This window comes from Nerophis lumbriciformis, linkage group LG16, assembly GCF_033978685.3.
Source record: "Nerophis lumbriciformis linkage group LG16, RoL_Nlum_v2.1, whole genome shotgun sequence".
Classification (NCBI taxonomy): domain Eukaryota; kingdom Metazoa; phylum Chordata; class Actinopteri; order Syngnathiformes; family Syngnathidae; genus Nerophis; species Nerophis lumbriciformis.
The window spans coordinates 26315211-26329241 of NC_084563.2; positions in this window are offsets into that span (position 1 = coordinate 26315211).

The window sequence follows — 14031 nt, forward strand, 5'->3', positions numbered from 1 at the left end:
CAAGAACTGCCGAAATTAGTAGGACAAAAGGATGTTCACCATCAGTGAACAAACATATTAAAAGGTGGGCTTTCTAAGAATTGGGAAGGTGTGTGTCATGTTTGTCCTCAAACAAAAACATACTAAGTCAATAACATCAAAAAAGCTCACCTTTATGCATTCACGCACAGTAAAAAACATGTGGTGGACAAAATGAGAAAGAAGGAGTGGAAGATTTTACATGTAAACATACTGCTGCATCACAGTTCACACTATGGTGAGTTCAAGAACCGCCGAAATTAGTAAGACAAAAGGATGCTCACCATCAGTGAACAAACATATTAAAAGGTGGGTTTTCTAACAATTGGGAAGGTTGTGTCCTGTTTGTCCTCAAACAAAAACATACTAAGTCAATAGCATCAACAAAGCTCACCTTTATGCATTCACGCACAGTATAAAACATGTGGTGGACAAAATGAGACAGAAAAGGAGTGGAAGATTTTACATGTAAACAAACTGTTGCGTCACAGTCCACACTATGGTGAGTTCAAGAACCGCCGAAATTAGTAGGACAAAAGGATGCTCACCATCATATTAAAGGTGGGCTTTCTAAGAATTGGGAAGGTGTGTGTCATGTTTGTTCTCAAACAAAAACATACTAAGTCAATAGCATCAACAAAGCTCACCTTTATGCATTCACGCACAGTATAAAACATGTGGTGGACAAAATGAGACAAAGGAGTGGAAGATTTTACATGTAAACATACTGCTGCATCACAGTTCACACTATGGTGAGTTCATGAACCGCCGAAATTAGTAGGACAAAAGGATGTTTACCATCAGTGAACAAACATATTAAACAGTGGTCGTTCTAAGAATTGGGAAGGTTTGTGTCATGTTTGTCCTCAAACACAAACATACTAAGTCAATAGCATCAACAAAGCTCACCTTTATGCATTCACGCACAGTATAAAACATGTGGTGGACAAAATGAGACAGAAAAGGAGTGGAAGATTTTACATGTAAACATACTGTTGTGTCACAGTCCACACTATGGTGAGTTCAAGAACTGCCGAAATTAGTAGGACAAAAGGATGTTCACCATCAGTGAACAAACATATTAAAAGGTGGGTTTTCTAAGGATTGTGAAGGTTTGTGTCCTGTTTGTCCTCAAACAAAAACATACTGAGTCAATAACATCAACAAAGCTCACCTTTATGCATCCACGCACAGTATAAAACATGTGGTGGACAAAATGAGACAAAGGAGTGGACGATTTTACATGTAAACATACTGCTGCGTCACAGTTCACACTATGGTGAGTCCAAGAACCGCCGAAATTAGTAGGACAATAGGATGTTCACCATCAGTGAACAAATATATCAAACAGTGGTAGTTCTAAGAATTGGGAAGGTTTGTGTCATGCTTGCCCTCAAACAAAAACATACTAAGTCAATAACATCAACAAAGCTCACCGTTATGCATTCACGCACAGTATAAAACATGTGGTGGACAAAATGAGACAGAAAAGGAGTGGAAGATTTTACATGTAAACATACTGTTGCGGGCAGCACGGTGGCAGAGGGGTTAGTGCATCTGCCTCACAATACGAAGGTCCTGAGTAGTCTTGGGTTCAATCCCGGGCTCGGGATCTTTCTGTGTGGAGTTTGCATGTTCTCCCCGTGACTGCGTGGGTTCCCTCCGGGTACTCCGGCTTCCTCCCACTTCCAAAGACATGCACCTGGGGATAAGTTGATTGGCAACACTAAATTGGCCCTAGTGTGTGGATGTGAGTGTGAATGTCATCTGTCTATCTGTGTTGGCCCTGCGATGAGGTGGCGACTTGTCCAGGGTGTACCCCGCCTTCCGCCCGATTGTAGCTGAGATAGGCTCCAGCGCCCCCCGCGACCCCAAAGGGAATAAGCGGTAGAAAATGGATGGATGGACATACTGTTGCGTCACAGTCCACACTATGGGGAGTTCAAGAACCGCCAAAATTAGTAGGACAAAAGGCTGTTCACCATCAGTGAACAAACATATTAAACAGTGGGTTTTCTAAGAAATGGTAAGGTGTGTGTCATGTTTGTCCTCAAACAAAAACATACTAAGTCAATAACATCAACAAAGCTCACCTTAATGCATTCACGCACAGTATAAAACATGTGGTGGACAAAATGAGAAAGAAGGAGTGGAAGATTTTACATGTAAACATACTGCTGCGTCACAGTTCACACTATGGTGAGTTCAAGAACCGCCGAAATTAGTAGGACAAAAGGATGTTCACCATCAGTGAACAAACATATTAAAAGGTGGGCTTTCTAAGAATTGGGAAGGTGTGTGTCATGTTTGTCCTCAAACAAAAACATACTAAGTCAATAACATCAACAAAGCTCACCTTTATGCTTTCACGCACAGTATAAAACATGTGGTGGACAAAATGAGAAAGAAGGAGTGGAAGATTTTACATGTAAACATACTGCTGCGTCACAGTTCACACTATGGTGAGTTCAAGAACCGCCGAAATTAGTAAGACAAAAGGATGTTTACCATCAGTGAACAAACATATTAAAAAGGTGGGTTTTCTAACAATTGGGAAGGTGTGTGTCATGTTTGTCCTCAAACAAAAACATACTAAGTCAATAACATCAACAAAGCTCACCTTTATGCATTCACGCACAGTATAAAACATGTGGTGGACAAAATGAGACAGAAAAAGAGTGGAAGACTTTACATGTAAACAAACTGTTGCGTCACAGTCCACACTATGGTGAGTTCAAGAACCGCCGAAATTAGTAAGACAAAAGGATGTTCACCATCAGTGAACAAACATATTAAAAGGTGGGCTTTCTAAAAATTGGGAAGGTGTGTGTCATGTTTGTCCTCAAACAAATACATACTAAGTCAATAACATCAACAAAGCTCACCTTTATGCATTCATGCACAGTATAAAACATGTGGTGGACAAAATGAGACAGAAAAGGAGTGGAAGATTTTACATGTAAACAAACTGTTGCGTCACAGTCCACACTATGGTGAGTTCAAGAACCGCCGAAATTAGTAGGACAAAAGGATGTTCACCATCAGTGAACAAACATATTAAAAGGTGGGCTTTCTAAGAATTGGGAAGGTGTGTGTCATGTTTGTCCTCAAACATAAACATACTAAAACATAATTATTTTTCCCCATCTTTTTCTATTTTCAAAAATGCTCGAGGGAGCCACTAGGGCGGCGCTAAAGAGCTGACTCCCGGTCTATTGTGATGTCACAATGTGTCACACGTGTAAACATGACATTGTTCGCCATAGCTGCTGCTCGGTCAAAGTATCTCATAAAAAGCTGGCACCAGCGAAGTCTCATTAAGACAGTGGTGAACTTATTTTTACACTTAAATGTCAGTTAATAATGTGAATGTGCAACTTAAATCACTTACCATGGAGACAGTTTGACCCTGGAAGAGATTTTTTTTGTTGTTGATGGAAGTGGAAATGTCACTAATATGATTTGATGTACACAATCAAAAAGGTAGAGTAATTAGAGGTTTTTATGTTGGAGACAGTTTGACCCTAGAACAGATTTGTCAAGATCTGGTGTAGGATTTGAACGGTATGCCGGTACTGATATAGTACCGTGATACTAATGAATCATATTTGGTACTATACCGCCTCTAAAAAGTACCGGTCCCCCCCCGTGTCGTCACGTGGTGACATTGCTGGTTTTACGAGCAGAGGAGCATGTTGGGCAGGGCACACACACAGAGTACTTACAAGCGGACACAGTGTGTGGGCAGAAAAGGGAGAACAGACGCATTTTGGTGTAAAAAGTAAAGATAATAAACACTGAAACACCCTCAGGAAGAGGTGCTTTAAGACATGGCTAATGTCCATCCGCAGTTGGCAGTGTTTTAGCTACTTCTAAATTACTAATCCTGGCCTCCATGGGGACAAATAAAGTACGTTTCTTACAAGTAGCATTATCACTGGAGGACGAGGAATAGCTAAACATGCTTCACTACATGCTACACATAGCTCACTGGCGTCACAATGTAAACAAACGCCATGGTGGATCTACACCTGACATCCACTGTAATGATACCAAGTACAGGCGCGTATCTAGTCGATACTACTGTGATTCCATCGATATTTTTTAGCATCACAAAATATTTTTTCAAATTCATATTATATTGTTTACAAACTCAGGAAATACGTCCCTGGACTTTGAATATGACCAATGTATGATCCTGTAACTACTTGGTATCGGATCGATACCTAAATGTGTGGTATCATCCAAAACTAATGTAAAGTATCAGAGAAGAGAAGAATAAGTGATTATTACATTTTAACAGAAGAGTAGATAGAACATGTTAAAAGAGAAAATAAGCAGATATTAACAGTAAATGAACAAGTAGATTAATAATCAATTTTTTACAGTTTGTCCCTCATAATGTGTACAAAATAATAGGTGTATAAATGACACAATATGTTACTGCATACGTCAGCAGACTAATTAGGAGTCTTTGTTTGTTTTATTACTACTAAAAGACAAGTTGTCTAGTATGTTCACTATTTTATTTAAGAACTAAATTACAATAATAAACATATGTTTCATGTACTCTAAGATTTTCTGTTCAAATAACAAGTTACTCTTTTTGTGGTCCTCTTTATTTAGAAAAGTATCAAAAAGTACCGAAAAGTATCGAAATACATTTTAGTACAACACTAGTCCGGTGAGCGTTGCTTGGGGGTGACCCCAGGATGCAGAGAACGGCAGCTGGAACGCAAGTAAAAGACAATTTATTACTCACAGAGACGTGTGGAACCCAAAAGAGCAGATCAAGCGTCGGTCTCAGAAGGAACGAGCCAGAATGATCCGACACTGAAGGAGGGACCCAGGTGGAACCGAACAGAAGTAATTAAACGGGTAACAGGTGCGCTGACAGGACATGGAACAGAAAGTAAAGGTGCTGTAAAACACAGAGACCAAAACAGGAAACAGTGACAAAACAAGAGCACCAGGACAGGAAGTGATACTAAACCCAGGAAAACCCAAAAATAACCAAACTGTCAGTAGCAAGCCTGACAAGATGAATGGAATTATTTCTTATGGAAAATGTGGTTTCTAACTGAAATGATCAGTTGTAGGACAATTACCCTGGAATGGATTAATTATTGTTTTTAATGTAAAATGTTGTTTTGGACTAAAATTGTCACTTGTTTAGGTATAATATTGTATACTGAACAAAAATATGAATATAACACTTGTGTTTTTGCTCCCATTTTTCATGAGTTGAACTCAAAGATCTAAAACTTTAAATATAGACACACATTACTGGGGATGTCCGATAATGGCTTTCTGACGATATCCGATATTGTCCAACTCTTTAATTACCGACACCGATATCAACTGATACCGATATCAAACGATATATACAATCGTGGAAAAAACACATTATTATGCCTAATTTGGACAACGAGGTATAGTGAAGATAAGGAACTTTTTTTTTTAAATTAATAAAATAAAATAAGATAAATAAATAAAAAATTCTTGAATAAAAAAGAAAGTAAAACAATATAAAAACAGTTACATTGAAACGAGTAATCAATGAAAATTAGTCAAATTAACTGTTAAAGGTTAGTACTATTAGTGGACCAGCAGCACGCACAATCATGTGTGCTTACGGACTGTATTCCTGCAGACTGTATTGATATATATTGATATATAATGTAGGAACCAGAATATTAATAACAGAAAGAAACAACCCTTTTGTGTGAATGAGTGTAAATGGGGGAGGTTTTATTTGGGGGGGGGGGGGGGGGGGGGGGTTGGTGCACTAATTGTAAGTGTATCTTTTGTTTTTTTATGTTTATTTAATAAAAAAAAAAAAAACAATCAAAAAAAAAAACCGATACCGATAATAAAAAAAACGATACCGATAATTTCCGATATCACATTTTAACGTATTTATCGTCCAATAATATCGGCATGCCGATATTAGGACGACGAGCATGCAGATGAGCTTCCCTGAGATGGTTTCTCACAGTTTGTGCAGAATTTATTTGGTCATGCATACCAATTGTTGCAGCAGCTGTCCGGGTGGCTGGTCTGAGATGACCATGGAGGTGCACCCGCTGGATGTGGAGGCCCTGGGCTGATGTGGTTACACGTGGTCTGCGGTTGTGATGCCGGTTTGATGTATTGCCAAAATCTCTGCCCAAGGCACACCCGTGCTGTTCAATAAGCATCTTAATATGCCACACCTGTGAGGTGGGGTGGATTATCTTGGCAAAGAAGAAATGCTCACTAACACAGATTTAGACAGATATGTGAACAATGTTTGAGAGGAATAAACTTTTGTGTATATAGTAACAGTTTTAGATCTTTGAGTTCAACTCATGGAAAATGGGAGCACAAACAAAAGTGTTTATATTTGTGTTCAGTGTGTATATGTACATATATTATATTTCATACATATATATTACGTATATTAAAAGTTTTCTGATAGTTGCAGTTTGATACTGGAACGGATATATATATTTTTTAAATAAAAATGTAGTTTTTAACTAAAATTGTCACTTGTATTGGTGTAATATTGAATATATACAATTATTTAAATGGATATGATAGTTACAGTTATGATCGTATTTGTTATGGATTGTTTTTTTTAACTAAAATTGTCATTTGTATAGGTGTACAATCAAATATGTCTATTTCTTAAAGGTCTCATGTAGTCACAGTTTGACCCTGGAACAAAAAAAAAAAATCCTCTGGAAAATGTTGTTTTCAACTAATAATAATAATAATAATAATAATAATATATTTTATTTGTAAAAAGCACTTTACATTGAGTAAACAACCTCAAAGTGCTAGTGTATTAAAAATGGTGGTGTACAGGCCTTTGTTCTTCAACTGTGCTTGTTTTTTAAAGGGCTCTATAAATAAAGTTGGTATGGTATGGTTTGGAAAAATAAATAAATAAATAAAAAGATAATACAAATAAAATAAAAATAAAAACTAGAACAGCCAAATAGTTAGAACTAGTATGCATATATCTAAAAAAAAAAGCTTTTTAAAAAAGAAGGGGTTTTAAGCCTTGTTTCAAAGCATCCACAGTCTGTGGTGCCCTCAGGTGGTCAGGGAGAGTGGAGGATTTGGGGGTGAGTAGTTCTTTGAGGTAGCGGGGTGCATTTCCATGGAGGCACTGGTGGGTTAGTAGGGAGACTTTGTATTCAATCCTGAGTGGAACAGGAAGCCAGTGAAGAGATTTGAGAATTGGTGTGATATGGTCATATTTCCGCACTCTCAAGTAAAATTGTCACTAATAATATTGAATATGTACATTTAACAAAGGTTTCATGATAGTTACATTTTGACTCCGAATCAGATTATTTCAATAATGTTTATGGAAAATGCTGTTTCTAAGTAAAATAGGGAGGTGTTTAGAGTGCGTCCAACCGGTAGGAGACCACGGGGAAGACCCAGGACACGTTGGGAAGACTATGTCTCCCAGCTGGCCTGGGAACGCCTCGGGATCCCCTGGGAGGAGCTGGACCAAGTAGCTGGGGAGAGGGAAGTCTGGGCTTCTCTGCTTAGGCTGCTGCCCCCGTGACCCGACTTAGGATAAGCGGAAGAATTTGGTTGCATGTTAGGGACAGTTTGACTCTGGAGCACATTATTAATCATGAAAAAAAAATGTCTCAAAACAAAATAACAGTTATAGTTAAATATCAAATACAGTACATACAGTTTAAGGTTTTATGATGGTGACAGATTAATTAAATTATTTCCTATAAAAAATGGTGTTTTACATCAAAATTGTCAGTTCTGTGACAATTACATTGGATTACAGTTAATATACGTACAATATCTAAAATGCAGTTTTTACAGGTTACATGATAAGGACAGTTTGACCCTGGAACTGACTCATTTAATTATTTCTTATGGAAAAATTTGTTTGCTCCACTTTTCCAAAAATGTGCTAGCTTGATGCTAATATACATGGGATTTTCTGTTGACATGCTACTGATTAGCATTAGCCATTTTACATGGCGATTTCAACACCTCCACATTTGTTAATAAAAACTCAAGTTAAAAGTTAAAGCTAAAGTGCCAATGAAATTATCCTCTGCATTTGACCCATCCCCAGCAGCGGTGGCCGCGCCCGGGAATCATTTGGCGATGAATAAAAACTACAACCAAGATGCACGTTACAATCAAAGAGCTGGTGCATAATAAGCACAATACTTGCAGTATTAACACTTCTTAAGGCGCAACAAAAAAACTAAACAACTATACACTGCTGCCATCGAACTTGCAACTGTAAAACATACCGGCAAATGATCATTTGATTATAATAAAACGAGGTATAACAACTGGTTGCAATAAAAAAAATAGATTCTACTATCAAAATCAATAAGTATTTATTAACACTCACAAAAGTAATGAAAATTGATACCATTGAGTACCGGTATCAATTCCCACGTACTGCGAATTGGTACCGAATCGGTTCATAGGTGTACTGTACCCAGTATAAATGACATACTGTAGCTTTAGAGCAGTGGTTCTTAACCTGGGTTCGATGGAACCCTAGGGGTTCGGTGAGTCGGGCTCAGGGGTTCGGCGGAGGTCGAGACACACCCGACTCATCGTGTAAATAAAAACTTCTCCCTTTCCGCGTATTATGGATACGGCAACAGCAGAAGTCAGACTGATTTGCAGGTGTGTAATTTGTTGTGAGTTTATGCACTGTGTTGGTTTTGTTCTTTGAACAAGGTGATGTTCATGCACGCTTCATTTTGTGCACCAGTTAAAAAAACGTGGTAACACTTTAGTATGGGGAACATATTCACCATTAATTAGTCGCTTATTAACATGCAAATTAGTAACATATTGGCTCTTAACTAGTCGTTATTAAGTACTTATTAGTGCTGTCACGACTAGAACTATGGCTTGGTTTGTTCTCCCGAGGTGCAAGTGATTTGGACCAGACATGGCGTGAAGGTGAATACATGATTTATTTTAACACTATATATCAAAAAGGAACAAACGAAAAGCGCGCACAATGGCGGAGGTACAAAACTAGGCTATTGAAAACACAACTTGCACATAGGCAGAAACTGTGAACAATTAAACAAAAACACTAACTGTGGCATTAATAAACAAAAAAACTTACTTGGCATGGACTATGAAGTGCGCAGAGGTAAGAGTGTGACAGCGGTATGAATCCGGGATGTCGCCAGGAAGACAAACTGAAAACAATGAACTTAAATACTACAGACATGATTAACGAAAACAAGTGCGTGACTCAAAACGTGAAACAGGTGCGTGACGTGACAGGTGAAAACTAATGGTTGCTATGGTGACAAAACAAACAAAAGTGCACAAAAAGTCCAAAAACAAAACTGAACATGACTAAAACAAAACATGATCACACAGACATGACAAGTGCCTTATTCGGCATGGCCTTATCATAACCCTAACCCTCTAACCCTAACCAAATAACTCTAAATTAAGTATTTGTTACTTAAAGGCCTACTGAAACCCACTACTACCGACCACGCAGTCTGATAATTTATATATCAATGATGAAATCTTAACATTGCAACACATGCCAATACGGCCGGGTTAGCTTACTAAAGTGCAATTTTAAATTTTGCGCGAAATATCCTGCTGAAAACGTCTCGGTATGATGACGTCAGCGCGTGACGTCACGGATTGTAGAGGACATTTTGGGACAGCATGGTGGCCAGCTATTAAGTCGTCTGTTTCATCGCAAAATTCCACAGTATTCTGGACATCTGTGTTGGTGAATCTTTTGCAATTTGTTCAATGAACAATGGAGACAGCAAAGAAGAAAGCTGTAGGTGGGAAGCGGTGTATTGCGGCAGGTGATGTGCCGGATAACGCACCCCTGCCGTAGAATGCACCCCCTGACTGTTGTGCCGGATAACACAGCCAGTGTTTCATTGTTTACATTCCCGGAAGATGACAGTCAAGCTTTACCATTGGCCTGTGGAGAACTGGGACAACAGAGACTCTTACCAGGAGGACTTTGAGTTGGATACACAGACGCGGTACCGTGAGTACGCATGCAGCTGCGGCTTCCAAACATTTGATCGCTTGCCCGTACGTGCGTGCCGCTATGTGCATGTCACGTACGTAACTTTGGGGACTTTGGGGAAATATATGTGCTGTATGAACTTTGGGGAGGTGAACGGTACTTTGGGCTGTGGGATTGAGTGTGTTGTGCAGGTGTTTGAGTTGTATTGGCGGGTTATATGGACGGGAGGTGTTTGTTATGCGGGATTAATTTGTGGCATATTAAATATAAGCCTGGTTGTGTTGTGGCTAATAGAGTAAATATATGTCTTGTGTTTATTTACTGTTGTAGTCATTCCCAGCTGAATATCAGGTCCCACCCGCCTCTCACAGCATCTTCCTTATCTGAATCGCTCCCACTGCCCTCTAGTCCTTCACTCTCACTTTCCTCATCCACAAATCTTTTATCCTCGCTCAAATTAATGGAGAAATCGTCGCTTTCTCGGTCCGAATCGCTCCCGCTGCTGGTGGCCATGATTGTAAACAATGTACAGATGTGAGGAGCTCCACAACCTGTGACGTCACGCTACTCGTCTGCTATAGGCAAGGCTTTTTTATCAGCGACCAAAAGTTGCGAACTTTATCGTCGATGTTCTTTACTAGATCCTTTCAGCAAAAATATGGCAATATCGCGAAATGATCAAGTATGACACATAGAATGGACCTGCTATCCCCATTTAAATAAGAAAATCGCATTTCAGTAGGCCTTTAAAATATGTTCACCTAGTGTCCAAAAAACTCTAAATTAAGTTTTTCACTGAAAAACTGAAATCTAAGTAAGATGAAATATCTCAAATAAGGGTGATATTTGCTTATTTAAAGTCTAATAAGATCATTCTTCTCACTAAGCAGATTTTATGTTAGTGTTTTACTTCTTTTAAGTGTTTTTGTCCTAAATGATTTGTGAATGTGAGTGTGAATGTTGTCTATCTGTGTTGGCCAGGGTGTAACCCCGCCTTCCACCCGAATGCAGCTGAGAGAGGCTCCAGCACCCCCCTCCCCCCGCGACCCCAAAAGGGGAAAGCGGTAGAAAATGGATGGATGGATGATCTCAGTAAGATATTACAGCTTGTTGCTGAGATTTGATGACCTATATTGAGTAAAACATGCTTGAAACTAGAATATCAACTGTTGCAAAGCTGTGTCAAACACTCAAGTATAAAACTACTTTTTTTAAAGTAATAATTTAAATCATGATGCCGAGCGCATATCATTATGTCAAGATAATGGCACTAGCATTTACTTTATTTAAGAATATTTTTCAACATATTGAGCAAAAAGGTCTCTTTTTTTTCTACCAAGAAAAGTGCACTTGTTATTAGTGAGAATATACTTATTTTAAGGTATTTTTGGCTTCATTGAGGTTAGCTAATTTGACTTGTTTTGGAAAGTCTTGACAAGGCGAATTTTCTTGTTCTATTGGCAGATCATTTTGCTTAGTTCAAATAAAATACCCCTCATTTTTGTTTTGTTTTTGAACACTGACTTTTTGCAGTGTTGTTACTTAGAATATGTTCCCCATACTAAAGTGTTACCAAAAACATATAACTTTGTCTTGAATTTGAATAAAAACAACATTGTATTTTTCACTAAAGAAGGGTTGGGTGAATGCGCATATGAAACTGCTGGGATTTGGTACCTCCAACGAGGTTAAGAACCACTGCTTTAGAGGTTTCATGTTAGGGACAGTTTGACCCTGGAACCAGGGGCGCCGCTAGGGATTTTGGGCCCCATGAAAAGAATCTTTACACGGCCCCCAACACAGTGTCATTATTTTTTCTGTATTATAATTTCATCATCATTAGGGGCCTCTCTGGGCTCCCTCCATCATGGGCCCCTAGAATCTGTCTCCTTTACCCCCCCTTTTCGGCGCCCCTGCCTGGAACATATCACTTCCAAAAATAGTTTTGTAATAATAAGAAAAACTTGTATGACAGTTCCATATACGATGTAAAAATATACAATATACCTACATATATACATGTATATATGTAGGTATATTCACACGTAGAGTGAATATACATGTTGAGTCGTTTCATAATGTTGGGCCGCGAGCGCCTCCTGCAGGGCTGCAGCGGTACTGCGCTGCAATGCACTTTTCATGGAGAAGTTTCTGAAGGTGTTTTTAAAAAAAAAAAATTTATTTGCACTTCAATTTTATTGACAATTTACAGAAGAAACATTAACTATGCGGCTCAAATGTATTTATTTTAGCACTGCATAATTGTTTTTTCCATCATTTGTTTTTTACGAGTTCCTTCTTTTTGCAGTATATTTGACAAGTATGTATTTGTCTAATCTAAGCCTTTTCGCTGGATTATGTGAAATATTTCATCATCTTTGTCATTAGGAAGCTTTCGTGACATGTGAGCGGTTAAACTGTAACGCAAAAATTATTGACTGTCGTAATATTAAAATCAAGGAGTTTATTTGGTGATGCAAACCAATTGTTGCAGCAGCTGTCCGGGTGGCTGGTCTGAAGATATCTTAAAAGGTTAAGAACCTTGGATTAGTTTAGTTTCTGGACTCAAACAAATGGAACCATTGGGTATCTTTGACTGCTCTTAAACGCATCCCGAGTGCAGCGAGGCATCATGGGAGGCCGTGTTATGCATGGAGGCACCCCGGGGGGCCTTGGACGGCGGTGCATGCAGCACGTAATGAATGTTTACGCCACCTAGAATAAATACATATCAGTGCCATGGAGCCAGGCCGCTGTAGTCCTTCCTATTAATCCTGAGCGCGGTGATTTATTGCGGCGTGCTTGTCGACAGCCACGCGCTCCCAAGGCGGCCATTGGCTGGCTACAAGAAATAGCAGAGTTTAACAGAACCCCCCCACAACACTATGCCAGCCCAGCATTTATGAGCGTTCCTCTCCACGCCGCCGCCGCGGAATATACGAGCTGCTCGGACTACAAACATGCTGCAGAGAGAAAAGAGGCGCAGTGAAATAATCTATTGGTCATAACACAAGTTCTCAAATTGAAGCAGCTCACATTTGCATCCAGCAAGGTGAGGAGGAGGAAGGTAAATTATTTTTATGCCCAGCACACATGCACACATTGGCTTGTGCAACACTGCCATCTGGTGGACAGCAATATACTGCGTGTTCGGTGTTGGTGCCCCTGCGGTCAACAAACCAAACCAAGTAGAGATTGGACGTCAACCAAGTCCTTTGAACGGCTCCTTTATGTGAACAACTACAAAACCCAAAACCGGTGAAGTTGAGAGAATACAATGATTTGAAAATCCTTTTCAACTTACAAACCCCGTTTCCATATGAGTTGGGAAATTGTGTTAGATATAAATATAAACGGAATACAATGATTTGCAAATACTTTTCAACCCATATTCAATTGAATGCACTACAAAGACAACATCTTTGATGCTCAAACTCATAAACTTTATTTTTTTTTTGCAAATAATAATTAACTTAGAATTTCATGGCTGCAACATGTGCCAAAGTAGTTGGGAAAGGGCATGTTCACCACTGTGTTACATGGCCTTTTCTTTTAACAACACTCAATAAACGATTGGGAACTGAGGAAACTAATTGTTGAAGCTTTGAAAGTGGAATTCTTTCCCAGTCTTGTTTTATGTAGAGCTTCAGTCATTCAACTGCTATATCGCCCCACGGGCGGTATAGCTCGGTTGGTAGAGCGGCCGTGCCAGCAACTTGAGGGTTGCAGGTTCAATCCCCGCTTCCGCCATCTTAGTCACTGCCGTTGTGTCCTTGGGCAATACGCTTTACCCACCTGCTCCCAGTGCCACCCACACTGTAACTTAGATATTGGGTTACACTATGTAAAGCGCTATATTAAATGTAATTCACTTCACAACAGAACGGGGTCTCCGCTGTCATATTTTACGCTTCATAATGTGCCACACATTTTCGATGGGAGATAGGTCTGGACTGCAGGGGGCACAGGAAAGTACCCGCACTCATTTTTTACCAAGC